The sequence below is a fragment of the Centruroides vittatus genome, unplaced genomic scaffold (assembly GCF_030686945.1).
Source record: "Centruroides vittatus isolate TY-2023 unplaced genomic scaffold, ASM3068694v2 contig_943, whole genome shotgun sequence".
Classification (NCBI taxonomy): domain Eukaryota; kingdom Metazoa; phylum Arthropoda; class Arachnida; order Scorpiones; family Buthidae; genus Centruroides; species Centruroides vittatus.
In genome coordinates, this window is record NW_027122626.1 from 747,417 (window position 1) to 766,009 (window position 18,593).

At 30.7% G+C, this 18,593-nt stretch overlaps 3 protein-coding genes across 4 annotated transcripts in view; 1 reads left to right on the forward strand and 2 right to left on the reverse strand.

The window, feature by feature from the left end:
- The window catches only part of LOC136985023 (U6 small nuclear RNA (adenine-(43)-N(6))-methyltransferase), a 38,278-nt gene extending 32,483 nt beyond the window's left edge, over positions 1 to 5,795 (reverse strand). The window contains exon 1 of the mRNA XM_067282208.1: positions 5,626 to 5,795. The gene's annotated coding sequence lies outside the window, so the exon portion shown is untranslated. The remainder of the gene's footprint in view (positions 1 to 5,625) is intronic.
- The window catches only part of LOC136985018 (SMC5-SMC6 complex localization factor protein 1-like), a 386,884-nt gene that overhangs the window by 142,415 nt on the left and 225,876 nt on the right, over positions 1 to 18,593 (reverse strand). The gene's annotated exons all lie outside the window — the stretch shown is intronic.
- LOC136985024 (lissencephaly-1 homolog) overlaps positions 1 to 18,593 on the forward strand; it is a 111,157-nt gene that overhangs the window by 55,678 nt on the left and 36,886 nt on the right. Inside the window, exon 1 of one of the 2 annotated variants that reach the window (XM_067282210.1) lies at positions 5,899 to 5,915. The exons of the other annotated variant lie outside the window; for it this stretch is intronic. The gene's annotated coding sequence lies outside the window, so the exon portion shown is untranslated. Of the gene's footprint in view, positions 1 to 5,898; positions 5,916 to 18,593 lie in introns of those variants that run through there. 2 annotated transcript variants of the gene reach the window in all.

Consider the following 18,593-nt stretch of genomic DNA (forward strand, 5'->3'; position numbering starts at 1 on the left):
ACACCTGTTTTATAGACTATGAGAAAGCATTTGATAAAATTCTGCATGATAAATTAATAGATATATCGATACTTAGGAAGAAAGGAATTGATAGAAATGAATTGCAAATTACAATAAATCTTTACTGGCAGAAAGCCAACATTTTAATTGATTCTGAGTTATCTGAAGAAATAGAAATAAAAAGAGGAATAAGGCAAGGATGTATTTTATCACCTTTACTTTTTAATATTTATTCAGATGAAATTTTTAAAAAAGGTTTAGAAGATATGGAACACATTGGGATTATAATGGGATGAATATAAATAATATACGATATGCTAATGATACATGGTTTTAGCAGAAAATATAAATGATTTGACAAAATTATTGGAAAAGTTTAATTCAGTAAGTAAATTCTACAGACTTCAGATAAACTGTAAGAAAACAAAACTACTCATTTCATGTAAGAAAAATACAGATAATGTAACATTGCAGATACAAACAGAACAATTGATAGAGTTTCATCAATTAACTATTTGGCAACTAACATACAGGAAGATGGCAGATGCATTAAAGAAATTAAATGTAGAATAGAAAATGTAGAGGGTACTTTTATCAGAATGCAAACATTTTTCAAATGCAAAGATTTTAATTTAAATCTTAAAGTTAGAATGTTAAGTTGCTATGTGATGTCAGTGTTGTTCTATGGAGTAGAAATGTGGACCTTAGATAAAAATATTTTAAACAAACTTGAAGCGTTTGAAATGTGGTTATATAGAACAATTTTAAAAATATCTTGGACAGATAGAATAACAAATGATGAAGTTTTGGAAAGAATGGAGAAAAGAAAAAGAAGTTTTAAATACAGTTAAAATAAGAAAGACGGGATATTTTGGCCACATCATCAGAGGAAGTAAATATGAAATTTCGAGAAATATTTTAGAGAGAAAAATCTGTGGAAAGAAAAACCCAGGAAGAAGAAGGAAAAATTGGTTAGGCAATATATGTGAATGGAAACTCACACGTAAAGCACAATTGAGATCGTTATAATAATACAAATCCTATGTTCAGAACTGAATACGGAACCAGAAGAAGAAGAAAAAATTTTCTGTTAGCAAAAAATATTCAATGCCAATTGGAACACATTTCTTGAAATAACAGAGATTTAAACATGGTAACTATGAAGAATATACTTTCTAATTATATTCTTATTATTACTTCTGAAATTTTCTTTTCAATACATAAATAGAGTAAGCTGTAAATGCTTGCATTTTCCAGTATTTTTTATTTTGCCTATTCTACTGTTATGAAGTAGTTCTATTTATAATACCATTTAATTTTAAAATTATTATGTATTAGACTATTCATCTTTGTATTAGCATTGAATTTTAAAATTGATAAAGAATCAAAGCATCAGAAGTCTATTATTCAAAATGTATTACCAATTATCAAATTTAATCCCATCACTTGTTCTTTTTAAATTTTAGATATTTTGATCACGTAACTATGGTGAATTAAAATTTCATGATATTTAATTAAGAAGACAACCATCTACGACAGAACTAAAAATTTAACTCATTTTTGATAATTGATGACGTTTCAATTGACAGTCTTCTTAATGAGACACTGTTTTGCAAGACCATGACAAAACTGAAACATCTTCTATTAAGACCGAGACAAGACAGACATTTTCTCCCAAGACCAAGACATGACCAAGACTTCTATAACTATCAAGATATTTCACATCTAAAATCAAAATCAAATTAAATAAACTTGTAATGTAGTTATAAAAATTAAATATTAAAACAAAACCGAATTATAAATAATGCAATAAGCTTCAAATTTAAAATGTTATTAGCATTACAATGCATTTATCTTACAAGCATGACTAAAACATGTGTGATAAAATATAGAATACTAAAAAATGTACTGACCAAACAGATCAGCATTCAAAGGGTCTTTATTACACTTTAAAAACCAATAATTCTAATAATGAATCTGCCATTGTGACACACCAGAAACATACAACAAACCACTTTGAAAAAATTCCTCCAACAGGAGCTAAGGTTGCTGCCGTGCAAAATATACGCAAGGAAAAAGTTTTCTCGCACGTGCCAGAACCAATATCTAGATCACTGTTGCCAGAATACTTTTAGCACTGCTCCAATGTATGATGTAAATAATTTTATTATTTTAAATTTTTTCAAAGCTTTTATTACTGAGATAAAGACTTTCATTTTCCAAGACCAAGACAAGACTGAGACACTCAATTTTGGTCTCGATTGTCTCAAGATTTCACAAGATTACCAATTGGAGACCTTACCAAATTATTTCAAATTGAAAATGTAAGATTTTTATTAACAAAGGAATTAATTTAATTTTAATTAACAAAGTTTATTAATTTTTCAACAATAGTCTGCTTCCAAATTTTAATAACCAACCTCCACCTCGCCAGCTGCACATGCATGTTCTGTCCAGTTAAAAGGAGAATTCTGCCAGAGTCCAAAGATGATTGGTTAGACCAGGGGTGCCCAACCTTTTTGTATCTAAGAGCACATTCTAGAATACCGGCCAGACGGCGGGCACCATTTATTTTTTCAAGGTAAATTTATACTTGGACATAGTTAATAATACATACACATAATGTACAGAAAACATTTCATTCCAAAAATGTAATAAAACATACACAAGACTATTAACAATAATTTTTACAAAACAAGTAATTACTAAACAATGCATACAAAATCTACAGAGTATAAAAATTCTTTATAAAAAATATAAATCTGAAAGTAAATGTGATTTTTGGCATTGCATTTCATTGGCCATTGCTTCGTAATTAGGAGAGTGTGATGATATTCCTGCTCGTAAGCAATCGTCAAGATGTTCATCTGTAAGTCGTGATCTGTACTTTGATTTTATGATATTCAGAACGGACCGGTTTATTTCATTTCAGGTATGGGAAATTTGGTTGGTGAAGATTTGGTGGAGGAGAAAAAGAGATCGGTCGCATTTCGCTTTGTGCTTTTATCTGTGTTGGATGCCATTTCTGCTTTTGAGTGGTTAATCATTAAAAATGAAAAAACTTTTACATAGCATTTTATTGAAAACCGAAATATTTTAATTTTTATTGTGGTCGCACAGCGGTGGGCACACGTAAAACGATCGGTGGGTGCTATGGTGCCCGCGGGCATAGGGTTGGGGACCACTAGGTTAGACCTTTCATCCCTGCCATGCCCTCATCCGATAAACATTTGTGACCATTTGTGAAATTCTTTGGCCTCTTAATGAAGAAAATGGCCAAAGTGCCACTAGGTCAAGGTGGTCAACACACTAAAAACCTTTTTTATATTCCAGTACGAATAGTTTTAGATAAAAAATAAAAGTGGTGCAAGAAGTTGGTCAAAGTGGTGCGGGCCATTTGGGAACATTAACCAGCTTCAATTCATTCGAAGTGACAACTGAACTATTTTTGTATGCATTTTTCATCACACCCCAAAAAGGAGAACAAATCGATATCCAGCACAAGGTTATGCGGATGGAGGACAAAGTAGTCACATGCCTGACAATCCAGCAAAAAACTGGATGTCTGGCCAGTCTAGCAACAACCGAATGGGAAAAACTTATAAGTCAGTAGGCCTATATTATAAAGATAGATATCTTGGAAATAGGATGTTTGTTTCATTTTCTTATTACTTATTACTAAAACAGTTGGTAGTGTTAGTTTATTGCATCTTTATTTAGTATTGCTCTATTCAATAAAATTGTATTCTATTAAGTTAAAATATACAAATCACTGAAGATATTGAATACAGTCAAACCTGTTTTTATGCGCTCTTTTTATGTGCGATTTTTATTTGTGCGATTTTTTTAATGCGAATTTTTAATTTGTGCGGTATAGTTGGCGACTAGTCTCGTGCGATTCGTCATGTCTCACGTTGACTTATTATAGCTAAATAAACTTATTATAGCATAAATGCACTTATTATAGTAATATTATTGCACGAATATGCGAAAAATGAAATAATTTACTTTTTAAGTCAACAAAACACCACCTGGACAAAAATATGTAAAACAGACGATAGACCAGACGATGCAGTCAAGTGCTGACATCTGTTGTCAATAAATTCTATTTCGTACGGTTTTGAGTTATTTTCTATGTGAGACTTTTTTTATGCGGTCCCTGTTGACCGCATAAAAAAATTATTTTTTAATTGTGTTGCGAAAACTATTATTTACAGCCATTCGTGAAGTTTCGTGAGATTTTTTTTAATGCGTTTTTTTTAATGCGGTCCCTATCCCCCGCATAAAAACAGGTTTGACTGTATTTATTTTTTAAAGTGAGCCCTGGTTTGTGCCAGAAAAATTGTTGGCATGTCACATTTTACATGTAGCCTACTGTACACCAAGGATTGACTATCCCCGGTATGTGGCATACAACCTCATCAACTATTTGATTTTATAATAGTAAATATAATTTTGTATATATGTATTAAAAACAGAAAATTATATATGCATAATAATTCTGTCTTATATTACCGAGGATGGTGAAACTCAATTTTTTACCACCATAAAGATCTACGAGAGTTGGGTATCTAGTCCAGTGATCTCCAAACTTTTTGATTGCATACCCCTAAGACAAAATATAATTATAAGTTGTACCCCCTATAATATAATAAAATTTGCTGAATTTCCACTATAAATACATAATTCCTGCTAAATTTCCTGCTACCTACAATTTGAATTCTTTCCGTGTATGATCGCAAGTGATCACGAGCCTACTTCTTCGGGAGGACAACTGTAAGATTAGACAGACTGCAGACAGGACACACATACAGTATTTTGAAGGGAAACTTGGCATATCCCACTTTGGAGACCACTGATCTAGTCTACGACGTACAGTACATTGCATGTGTCACTTAAAACTTTTTATTAGTTTTACATTATTATTAAAAAAAGGGTTAATGTTACCTATGGTTCCAAAATGGCGGCTTGTCTCTGATTCCAGCAAATAGAAGAAAGGAAACAGTGAGGACACACGTTTTAACTTAACCTAACCTATTCTAATAAATTACCATAATTATTACCAACAAAATTATTAGAATAGGTTAGGTTAGATTAGAATGTGCTTCCCCACTGTTTCCTTTCTTCTATTTGCTGGAATCAGAGACGAGCCGCCATTTTGGAACCATAGGTAACATTAACCAAAAAAGTAAATAGAGACTGATTAAATTAGTTTGTTTTTTCAATTTTAAAAAGTTCATAAGTTAAAAATTATCATTCCTTTAATCTTATGATAAAACTGTTTCATTGTTTATATATTAAATATGAGTGGTCCTTTAAAGTTTTTCTTTTAGCCAAGTGTAATTTAAAAGTTTCATTGAAAAATTTTATTATAAATTTGAACTGTTTACTTAAGATAATGGTAGAACTATTATAAATGATATACTGTATAAAGGTTAAACAATAAATGAATATTGTCACATTTCACTCAATTCATTTTAATTAAACAACAAACTTGTACTTTGTAATTTCTTGTAATCAAATTTCTAATTGATTTGAAATTATAATTCTTTATACTGAAAATTCAATTGAAAATCAGAGCATTAGAAACGAAACAACACATTTAATGAAGATTTTAAATGTTACCTGCTAGTAATATAAAGCGATTTGTTAAAATACGACTTAAAACCCTTTTATATTTGCATATTAGATAAATATATAAGAAAAATCAATATATTTATCATCCAAATTCAACAAATATCACGACTTAGGACGTACAACTTATAATTTCGACTGCCATTTTAAATTCGCGACGATAAAATGACGTCATTTTGGCCTTCGCAATGTATTTCGGGACATTTTTTTCCCTCAACCGGCTTGCTCTATGGATTGAATGGAGAGGCGATTTTTTTGGAGGTATTTAAAAGCATTTATTCGTAGGTATAATTTATATATTAAATAAGAGTAAGGTGAAATTTTTAAACGTAAATCGTATAATTTAATCTCAATGGAAAAATTTGAACCATGAAATTAATGGGAGAATCAGATGCGGCAGAAGCGAACAAACGTAACTTTGTATTGGTTAGGCTTAAAGGGAAGATGTGATAATTGACGATTCAGCTTTTTAGCCATTTTATAGTAATTCCGAGATACTTTAATGATTTGTGACGATGTTTTATACACGATTTTCTATCGAAGAGATGAATAATTGTAGTTTAGAAGTTTACTCTTGTTAAATGTCAATAAGAGGAATTTCCAGATTAGTCACTCTGTTTCTAGATATGATTATAATAATTTGATTAAAATTTCATTCATGTTTTACATAAAAAAAAATTAACATAATGATATCATGGCACATAATCCAAATAAGATCCGAATTTCTCAATTATTTTCAAATGTAATTACATATACATAAAAATTTTCATTGCTTGTAAATAGAAATGATTATTTTTATTGATGAAACATCTAAAAATAATTTAATCTAAATTTTATAAAATTAATTTCTCTTGGTAGTCATTTTATATAAATAACTACAAATAATTCATTATTTCTCAGTTATTATGCAAACAAACATATTTTGTTAGATCTGTTACTTATTTTAATGATTAATTAATATACTATAAACATTGCGTATTAAAAAACATAAAAAAGAAATAAAATGTAATCAAACTGAAATGTATTTTGTTCAAGAATTTTTAAAAAACTAAGTTTATAATAATAAAATATCCGGATTTAAGTAGGTTTAATTGGTCTATTTGAAGTATAAACTTACATATTATTTTTCTTAATCACAATCATACAAGAATTATCATTGTATTTTTTTAAATAACTTGTTATTAACAAATTTCAGATGTCTGTATTTTGTAATTAAAAAATAGACACTAAATAATAATAATCATCAAAATATCAAAATAAAAGAAAGAATTTCAAACTTAATTTTGAATATTTATATTTGCCTAAATTTTTCAAAGTGGAATTCTGCAGCCCATGTATATAATAGATATTTTTCATATAATTAGTATTATCTTGCATACATATAGATAAAATTTGATTCTAATCTGCAGTTTATAGTTATAGTTGTTCAAACATAAATATTAATACAATTTTATAATAAGAGATGGCACAATTAGTTTAGTTCCATTTTGTTATGAGAACTTAGTGAACGTGAAAAGACTTTTCATATTGAACTTTGGCTTAAGAACAGTGTTATTTATTTCAATACGGCCTTATTCTTTTCATAATTTATAATTGTACAAAATATGCATTCATGAATGAAATATAAATTCATTAGTTAGTTAAAATACTTTGATTGATGTGAGTTGGAATATATATCAAACGTACTGGATGAATGTACTTCTTCTGATATAGCCTTAATCCTTAATCCTTTTGATATATATATTTTTTAAATAAATAATAAGTAAGAAGAAAGTTTCATTTTAATCACAGAATAAATATGCTTATTTTTTTGAGAATAAAATTTATTGTTTTATTTCTTAAGGTATCATTTTCAAAGTTTAAAAAATTAATAATTGTGTCTATAGTTTGATTTATTGTCCATATTGCTGAAGATAATACAGAAATAAAGTAATGATGCCAGCTGTTATTTTACAACAATTTTTTGTTTTTAATTTCCCAATATATAGATCAATAGTTGAATTTATTTATGTATAAGAATATTATTAACATTAAACTAATACAGCAGTCCTTAAACTTTTTAACTCTATGGTACACTTTTTTACTCAATCATTATCGCAGAATCTGAGCTTTTATCTATCCATATTTACTGAATTCTAATTTAAAACACTAAGTTATGTAAATATATATTTTATTAATTTGCTTAATTTTAATTGTAAATAACTTGACAAGTAAATACAGAAAATAAAATCATTAACAAACATCTCATTATTTAGGCAATCATTTGGTGATGTTTCTATAGTCAATAAGAAAAACACACCTTTAAAAATCCAGCAAAAAAAAAAAAAAAAATTTACTAATAAAAAACGTTTTTGAAATTTTGCATTTTATTTTCACAATCTGTATCATCTTAACTGATGAAGATTGGTAAAACTGTTCAAAAACATTTTTATTAGTAAAATTTTTTTTTTTTTTGCTGGATTTTTAAAGGTGTTTTTCTTATTGACTATTTTTATCCAGTTGAAAGAAAATATATTGATGTTTCTATAAAATCATTACTTGTTAAACAAAATATTTATTACAAAAGTATTTTACAAACATTTTATCTTAGACCTTTAATATGAGAGATATTTTTGTAAAACACATTAAATACATTTTAATAGAATACAGCTGAATTTCCATGTTTGCTTTTGCATTCAACCTATTTCAATATTTTGCTTTGGTAAAACATACAAATAGAATAAGTGGCACCCACAGAATATACAGAAGGGGAAGCACAAGCTGTAAAAAAAAGATGCAAGAAGCTTCAGACTAATGATTCAATACTGGATCGGTGCTCCCACAAGGTGGTACTGGTTGCAATCTGGGCTAACTTGGTCTTGAAAACAAGAAACATTCTTTGTTTTCAAGGCCAAGTTTTGGTCAACATATCATGAAGTTGCATGGGACAGTGGACAAAAATCATTCATTAGCTTCTTTTATATTTGCAGAATGGGCTAGAAGTCATGAATTTTCTGTTGTTGATAATAGAATTTGGAGTCTTCTTGGAAAATAGGAAAAGGGCAACACAGATGATAAGGGAGGCATACAACATTCTATTCAGAGGTGCCCCAATGTATGGGCACCCCTGAATAGAATGTTTTCTAACAAAGATATGTGCTTGGTAAAAGAAAGAGTAATTGGACAATCCTTACTAGAACCAAGTAGCGATGCCAGCTAGTACTTACCATAAAATGCTCATAACCCTAAGTAGGACTAGAGCTCGATTGCATTTCCTGACGGAATGTAAAAAGAATGGAATACTACCCATGTCCTTTTACCTTTTTGATAATTTTGACAGTTCTTTTTTGATACTGCACCAAAATTCTGGATGTAGATTTTCAAAGGTTTGTTGTAAAGTGGAATCTGAACCATGTAAATAAACTTTCCATACTCCTTTACATTGAAATTGATTTGTCTACCTTAACTTTGAATGGATTGTTTTACCCATAAATGATTTTTAACATTGTCATATCGTCCTAATGTCCCTTACAGTTTGTCTATGGAAAGAATCAACTTGGGTATCAATCAATGAGCTTCAGCCATTAAATGCTTAGTTGTGGCAAGTTTCTTCCAGTTTCTTCATCATTTGTTAAACATGTCACTGCTATTATAAATAGTATTATGGAAGCTTCATGTTTTGATATTGTAATACAAGGAATTTTGCTATAGTATTAGTTAAATACGTGATTCTTTACAGTTGCTACAAAAAAATCACATGCTACAAAAAATTAACACAATGGAAAAGTCATTCTGCCTTATAGTGAGAGAACATAAAGTACAAATATTGCCTGACATATTAAGCAAAAAGTGCTTATATCATTAGGGAATGTGCTGATTGGTTTTAACTGAAGCAACATCATGTATGTCATTCTCTCAAGTTGATTCTTTTGATAGACAGACTTTCAAGAAATACACTTTCAAAAATACTACTCTAATACATCAAATATATTAGGGTGGCCAGATTTTTTTCAGAAAATCCAAGAACACATGTCAATCATCACATTTTAGGGTATACAGTAGCAGCCTACATGTATAAGTACTGTCACATGGATACTGTACAGTACATATGCATGACTGAGACCTAAACATTTTAATTTTGGTTGAGCTCATTTGTTTCAATCAAATGGCTCGCCTTCAATAAGGTTTATAGCTATTTACTTTTTGGCACTTTTTTAACTATATTTTTTGTTTTCATTTTAAAATTTGGCTCCTTTTTGGCATTTCTTTGAAAAAATTGGTTACTTCATTTAAAAAATTACCTGGGAATGCCGAAGTCATTGGACATGTACTCTAGCAATAAAACTGTGGCAGTGGCAATATTACAGTAACTATAAGGAAATGAAAAAATGGGGACAAGTGGGGAAAGACTCTTTTTCATGGACAAAACCAGGGAGGACACTTTCTTACCAGGAACAGATGGTCAAAATTCAGGAACATATGGTCACCCTAAATATATGCATTATCTGTGAATTTCATTCTGATTAATTTTTCTTGTAATTACAGAAAATTTATTGATAAATGAAAAATATATGCATATATTGCTAATAAAAAAATTGAGCAAGATATAAAATACTTATAATAAATAAGTCATTTTTTTACATTTTATTTATTGTAATAAAAATTCTTGCTTAGTATTAGTCTCAAAACATATATTTTTATTATTCATATGTATATTAGTATTTGTAATTATAAATATAGTTATAATAACGAGATAAAGTGTGATCAGCAAAAATATGTGAAATTGCTATTACTATTATATTAAGATACCAATAATTGTTAAACAGAGAAAAATTGAACCATCAGTTAGGATGAAGTCAAGTGTCATTAGTAACAAATGCTAAAATTATTACTTATGATGTTTTTTTGGTTTAGAATCAAGCTACTAAATAATTTACTATTTTGAATAGGCAGCATCAACATCTGTTTGAAAGTTTAATAATTACATAAATTTAATTTTTGATTAATTAGAACTATCTGAAAAAAAAAGTAGTTAGAAATAGGATTTGAATCCTCTTGTGACTTTTGCATACTGTATATGGTGAATATACTAAAGCTATGCATCAAAAGCCAAGTTAGATTCTTTCCAAATTATATAAATTTAGTATTTATGTATAACTTTAATGGTTACTCACTGCTATGCTAATTGGATCATTTTAATTGTCGATTTTCAAAACTCAGTCATCTACAATTTTCATTTCAGTACAAGAAATATATAAATGTAGAGTAATATATAAATCTTATATTTATAGGGTATTTTTCTGAAATACATAAATTGTGCCTGGTTAAATGTTCTCTGAGAATCTGTAGACAAAATAAACTGTTACCAATGGGCCTAATAATATAAGAAATATTAGATTTGAGTCTTTTTTTAAGATTTTGCTGTTGAGACATTCTTCAAAATCTATAACAAGATGTTTAAGATGTCTAAAATGAAAAAAAAAAAATTATTTCTTGGACATTTGCCAACTATTTTTTCCTATGATGTTGATGATGATTGATATTTATCTACTTTCATGATAACTGAACTTCATCAAAATGAGTAGTATCTACAGAATATTTCAAAATTAAAGTTATGAAACTTTGAAATTAATATTGTATCTAAAAATGCATTATATATCAAACTCATAATCAACATTATTATAATATAGGAATAAGTTAATGTATAAGAATAAGTATAATGATAAAATAACATTAATTATTTACACTTAACACAAACATTACACAAAAAAATCTAATCATAAAGAATGTAACAATTTATTCTATATGTTCTAAAAGACAGTAAACTAAATAGACTGGAGTATTTCTTTACAATGCATTTTATGTTGTATTAGGTTAACTTTCCAAAAAAATTTATTTATTTTGACGAAGATATCTTGGTGGTCCTTTATTCACTAATGTCCATCATCATCTCTTTTTTGTATCCATTAATATAATTTTTTTTCCCTCTCTCTGTAATGTTCTTCCTCTTCACTATTTCTTTACATAGCCTTTTCATGTCATGACAAAATATCTGCAGTTTTCTTACTTAATATTCTTTTTAAATTTTTTGTTGCTTGTTTTTAAGTATTCTTAGATGATGATTGTCTGGATCTATTTTGTAACTGTCTCTATTGATTTTTTTGTTAGCCTGCAAAAGGTGTAGTAAATTTAATTTGTTCAAACCTATACACATTGAATCAAAATGATCTGCTGAATTTTCGGGCTATTTTTAGTTTAAGTTAATTCAGCAGATTGTTTGAATTTAATTAATTAAATCAAGTTACAAGTTGTTATTATTATTATTTTGTTGGGTTAAGTGAGATATACTCGGTTAACACCATAGCGAGGGTCGATGAAATACTGAGCAGGCTCCACGGAAGTCAGTACTTTTCTGTTTTAGATCTTAAATCAGGATACTTTCAAATCCCCCTAGACCCCTCTATTAGGCACATATTTGCTTTCTCCACGCCCTGGGGTAAATATCAAATGTGTAGGTTACCCCAGGGAGCTAAAAATAGTGGAAGATATTTCCAGTATGTAATGTCTAACCTGTTGGGTCAATTCCTGGGTATCAACTGTTACATATTCCAGGACGATGTTGTGTTATTTTCCCGTACGATAGACGACCATATGGACCTTCTTGATAAGGTCTTGAGTATCCTTGATTGCGCTAATTTAAAATTACATCCTGAAAAAAGTAAATTGATTATGAGCGAGGTACGGTACTTAGGGCACGTGATTGATAAAAACGGGATCCTCCCCGACCCCAAGAATATATCTGCCATCACAGATTTGAGCCACCCAGTGAATGTTAAACAAGTACGCGCGTTCCTTGGGATGGTCGGTTTTTTTCGCAGATTCATCCCAAAATTCGCTGAGTTAGCTCTCCCATTAATCGATCTAACGAAAAAGGGAAAAAGGTTCATATGGAGTGAACAATGTCAAGCCTCATTCGACAAATTTAAGACTATCCTCACGAAACCTCCCCTACTTGCTCATCCTGATTTCAACAGCCCTTTCAGTTTATACACTGATGCTTCTGATAAAAGTGCTGGGGCTGTGCTAGGCCAGTTACGGGACGGGGGCTTCGTCCCAGTAGGTTATTTTAGCAAAAAATTTCGTGGGGCAGAGGTAAACTATGCGACCGTGGAGAAAGAGTGTTTATCTATCATAATGGCGTTACGCCATTTCAAACCCCTCGTGCTAGGACATACTATAAATATTTATTCTGACCACAAACCCCTAATTTATGTAAACAACATGCATAATCATAATAAACGTCTCATGCGTTGGTCAATGGAGTTATCGGACTATGATATAAAAATCTATCATGTAAAAGGAAAACATAACCCGGTAGCGGATTTACTTTCACGCCCCATTGACGATGAAAATTCTAATATAACTATGAGTTATGATATGAATGTCGTGAGTAATGGGTTCTGGAGACGCATTATTGACTCGCAGGAGAGTGATGAGTTTCTTAACAAGTTGAAGGTACATAAGATAAATCATATTAATGATAACCTAATTCCGAACACCGATATTCAACCTGAGTACCAATTAGAGGGGAGCATTCTCATCAACGTTAAGCCTGGGCGTTATGGTTTGCGCCATTGGAGACGTCCCTGTGTAGGGAAGAATATGATCAACGAAGTTATAGAGGCGTTTCATGCGTCCCCTTTGGCCGGTCATCTCGGTATCGAGAAGACTTGCAACCTTATTGATCGCAATTACCACATAAGGGGCCTATCTACCCACGTTAGAAAATACATTAAGTCTTGCACCATCTGTCAACAGCATAATGTTCACTGTAACCGTGCCCCCTTTCAGGAAACGGAAACGGCGAACTTCCCTTTTCAAAAGGTGGCTGTCGATATAATCGGCCCTCTCAATATTACATCAAGAGGTTACCGTTATCTTATGTCGATAATTGATTTATATACTAGATATGCTGAGGTATGCCCCATACAAAATCAATCGTCCCAGACCGTTACTGAGGTCTTATTCGAACATGTTATTTGTCGTTATGGTTGCCCGGAGATCATTATTTCTGATAGGGGGGGCAACTTTACGTCACAGGTATTCCGCGAGGCATGTGAGTCTCTTTCCATCAAACATAATGTTACCACCGCGTATCGCCCTTGCGCGAATTCCGTTTGTGAACGCCTTAATAAATCTATCGTGAAAATTATATCCCGCATATCGTGCGGAAATAACAAGGACTGGGACATATTCGTACCTCCTGCTGTGTTCGCATACAACAATGCCTCGCACTCCTCAACGGGTGAAGCACCCGCCTTTCTTTTATATGGATACGATCCCCGCCTCCCCTGGGCTTTCCCTAACGATACTGAACATGATTTTGTCAATGACGAATCACTCGGTGAGTGGAAGAGAAGACTTAAGTATATTCGTGAAATAGCTTACGAGGTCGGTAGAGATAAGAATAGGGAGGGTCGAAATCGGATAAATCAGGGGAGGAATGTCACTGATTGGAAGATAGGTCAGCGGGTCTGGCTCTTGCGAAAGGAAAAAGGGAAGCGTTTCGGAAAATTCTCCCCCAAGTACCTAGGTCCGTTTCGCATAGCCCGGATCTTGGGTCCTGTGACAGTAGAGATCGAGAACAATTCTAGTAGTAACCGCATGACTGTTCATGTCGACCGCTTAAAGCTGTGTCAAGTACCTATAAACATTAGGAGGATACATAGGAAGCGGAGGCAAAGAATTTCTAAAGTTGAGGAACCCGAACGTAACGATGAAGAGGAAGATGATCTGCCGATTCAAATCCGAATCCCGCATGTACCAACGAGAGACATGCATGATCAACAGGAGGAAAACGAATGTCTTGGAGGTTCTCCCGATGAAAATGCGGTAGTCGACGCTTCACCAAGGCCCCGTCACAACTATTATCTGCGCGGTAATAAAGTGAATTATCGTAGGTTGCACTACGGCAATTAATCTTTGTCGGGGGACGTATGTGACGGTACGTCATAATTTTGTATATACGCGATAGTTATAAGCCTTATATTAATCCTTCAATTCTTTGTTCTGTCTCCCTTGTTTTCTCGATCTTTCTATTTTCACTTTCCTTGCGGGTGGGGCAGTCATTTCCCCGGAAGTAAGGGGGAGGACAAAAGAAGAAAAAGACCCGGAGGCAAAAGAACGGGAGTAACGGTCATTCTTGGTGTGGAGCTGGGACGGAGCAGACGTGGAGAAAGAATAGGATCGGCTCGTTCAGCGAAATAGAGATCTCGAGGACACATCGTTATTCTGGGTACCCCCTATCCCTTCTTATATATAATTCCATATATTTATCTAACTCTTCTTTCCCCTTTCTATAGCAAGTAAGTTAGTTTTAATCCTAGTTTGTAATAGTCCGGTGAATATCCTATTTGTAACTCGTTATAAATTTGTCGCGCTTATTGTGTGTGAACCACGTGTTTCCCTTTGTTATTTTTGTCTACTCCTTCGCCTACACGTGTGAGGTTTCGAGTCGGAGTTGTAAAAGAATCCTGCGTATCATCACGCGAGGTGAAAGAGTGTTTTATTGATTGTTGTTTTTTTTTTTCATTAAACTTAAAGTTTTGTTTTATTGTAAATTTGTCCTTTCGTTGGCCATACACTCGCGTGACTTAACAATGGCGTCCGCGTTTGAGTATAATAACAACTCGTAATCAGATTTAATTAATTACCATATTTACTCGAATATAAGACAAGATTTTTATTCATTTATTACAGCTTCAAATTCCTAGGTCCTATACACACGAGCGAAAGATTCTTTGCGTTTTGCAAATAATTTTTGTGAACCGTGTATTCACAACATTTTTTACCGGATGTTCACCCTCTTGTATTTAAAAATATAAGTATTTTATCTGGGTTGTTTGAATCGTTCTTGTATATTGTCAGGAGTAAGATGAATGGCAATAGGAAAAGCAAAGCTTTTGAATTGAATTCCAGATTGAAATTCCAAAATTTCATAAATGCCCAATATAAGTTTTAATCCATTCACACGTGAAAACATATGATTATTTGGAAATCAGAATTTGGAGAAACTTAATTAACTTCATCCAAAGAACAAAGCTTTAATATAAATACATCTCACTAACCTTATATAGCTTTGCAGAAAATTTAGAAAGTATCACGAGCATTTTCGAACGACCTAGAAAGTGGGTCGAAAACGTTCATGATACTTTCTAAATTTTCTGCAAAACTATATAAGGTTAGTGAGACGTATTTATTGGAGAAACTCATAAGTGTAATCGACAGAGAGTGGATTCAACTGCTAAGAATTGGCAAAAAAAGGTTTTCGATTGTCTAGCTTTACATGAACAAATTATGTTGTCAATTTTACAAGATTTTTCCTTAAAGTTTAAAATGCCAGTAATTTTTGTGGGACAATGTGTGCATTTACATTCATTTGATATTTTACTTGTGATTAAACGAAATAAAATTAGAATTGTATTAATAAATCTAATTTTTTTTATTTTGATCTTTAATGTTACACCTCGTCCTATATGCGAGGTCATCTTATGCTAGTAAATATGGTAAATCATTTTGATTGGCTCAATGTGAAGATGACCTAAAAATTACAGAATATGAGAAAAGTCACTTATAATAGAAAATAGAATGCTCCAAAGTCACAAATTTTTCCACAGACTTTTGATAGTTTTTCTGGTAGGAAATTTTAGAAGCAGATAACAGTTGCTATAGTGACTTAAGTTCTACCACTTGATGATGAAATTTTCTCTCAACTTTTAATGCAAATTTCAAATGAATGATAAACATTTGTAAAGTTAATTAATAAACTGGAACTTTTCAATTAACACTGATATGCACAAAATAACACTTTTCTTAGTTATTCTAGCAATGTTTATTCTGAATTACAAATGTTTTCAGCTGCATTTAGAGGTCTCCTTCGAGTAAAAAGCCATTTCATTTTTTAAAAATGGAAAAATGTTCTAAAAGTATTGTGAATTTGATTTTAAAATTTTACATCCTAAATTAACTAACATGGAAACAAAGTAGAAAAGTAATTTTTTACTTTATTTTACAATTTTGAATTAATCCAGATTGATTGATTTAGAATGTAAATTTTTAAAATCAAATTCATAATACTTGTAGAACATTTTTCTGTTTTTCAAAAATGAAATGGCTTTTTACTTGAAGGAGACCTCAAATGCAACTGAAAACGTTTGTAATTCAGAGTAAACATTGCTGGAATAAGTAAGAAAGGTGTTATCTTGTGCCTATCAGTGATGTTGAACATTTGCATACTAATAGCTGCTGATCCTGAGCAATTCATTGTTTTTGAATCCTTCTGTCTACTAAAACTGTTCTTAAAGCAAACATGGGTCTTCCTAGTTTATTGAACTTATCTGGACTATTAATAATTTAAATAATTAATCACACAGATACATCACTAAACAATAATTGCATTTGTAATTTTTACACATATATTGTAATATTATATTTAGTATAATTAATTTTTTATTAATAAGAATATAAATTTATTTAAAACATATGAGCCTAAAACAAATGTAAACAGTTTGTTTCTTGCAGTTGATGTGATTCACATTATTCTGTAGAAATAATAATTTTATATGGAACAGCTGACAGTGATTATAATGTGATTGAATGAATTAATCTATAACATGAATGTGTCAGGAGTTTAAACTATGTATTAATCTGCTCACAAAGAATTGAAACAATCATAGTAATAATAGTCAAAATAAGAAATTTGATATTATATTTTTTTTAATACATTTTTGATATTTTATTTATATCATAATTTGGTTTTAAATTATATTCATCATTTTCTATTTAGAAAGAACTAAAATAATTTGATTATTTTATAGAAGTTAAATTTTGTTTATAAAATTTTTTCTCTAGGGTTGTTATAGAAAAAATTTCTAAACAAATTGTAGTTTAAAATATGTTATTTTAGTGTGAATTTTATATTAGCTATTATTGCTACATCTTTATTTATTATCATTGCTTATATACTTGTGAGCACTATGTTGGCCTCTATTCCTAGACTTATTACACCATCACTGGACACAAGATCAGCCTTAGAAAATCAGTTTATTTTCCAAAAATAGTATGCATTTTGGACCTTAAGTCCCTCATCAGCTTCTTTACCACTAAATTTTAGGAATAAAACATGCAAGTTAAACTATGTAAACATTAAAAAATTTAAGGTTGTAATATAACTTACATATTTTATGAAATTGAGACATCCACATCTACGAAATACACAAGAAAATCTCTATTTGGTAAAATACCAATAACAAATCCAATCATCATGTATATACTATAATATTAACATGATGTTAATAATTTAAGTACACAAATTACATAAAAATTGTAACTATGAACTTATGTTAAATATGTTGATACATTGTATAGAGCAATACAATCATAAACTTCTTCAAAATGCACAGTCATATCAGCATGTTTAATATAAGTTTATAACACTTCCTTTTACGTTATTTGGGGGTATTTAAAATTGTTAACATCCTGTCAGTATTGTTGCAAACACTTAATACTTGGATCTGTAATCAATGATTTACCAATTTTTGAGATTTCATTGTGCATTTCATAGATGTTGATGTCTCAATTTCATAAATATTTAAGTTATATTACAACCTTAAATTTTTTAATGTTGACTTGCATGTTTTATTCTGAAAATATTGTTGTAAAAAAAGCTGATGAGGGACTTAAGGTCCAAAATGCATACTATTTTTGGAAAATAAACTGATTTTCTAAGGCTGATCTTGTGTCCAGTGATGGTGTAATAAGTCTAGGAATAAAGAGGCCAACATAGTGCTCACAAGTATATACCAAGGCTAGGTGAGAAGCCTATTATCATTGCTTATTGCAGATTTATTTATTCAGACTTATTGAATTATAATCTATATTTGACTTTGACTTTTTGGATTACTTGCTCTCTTGCACATGGT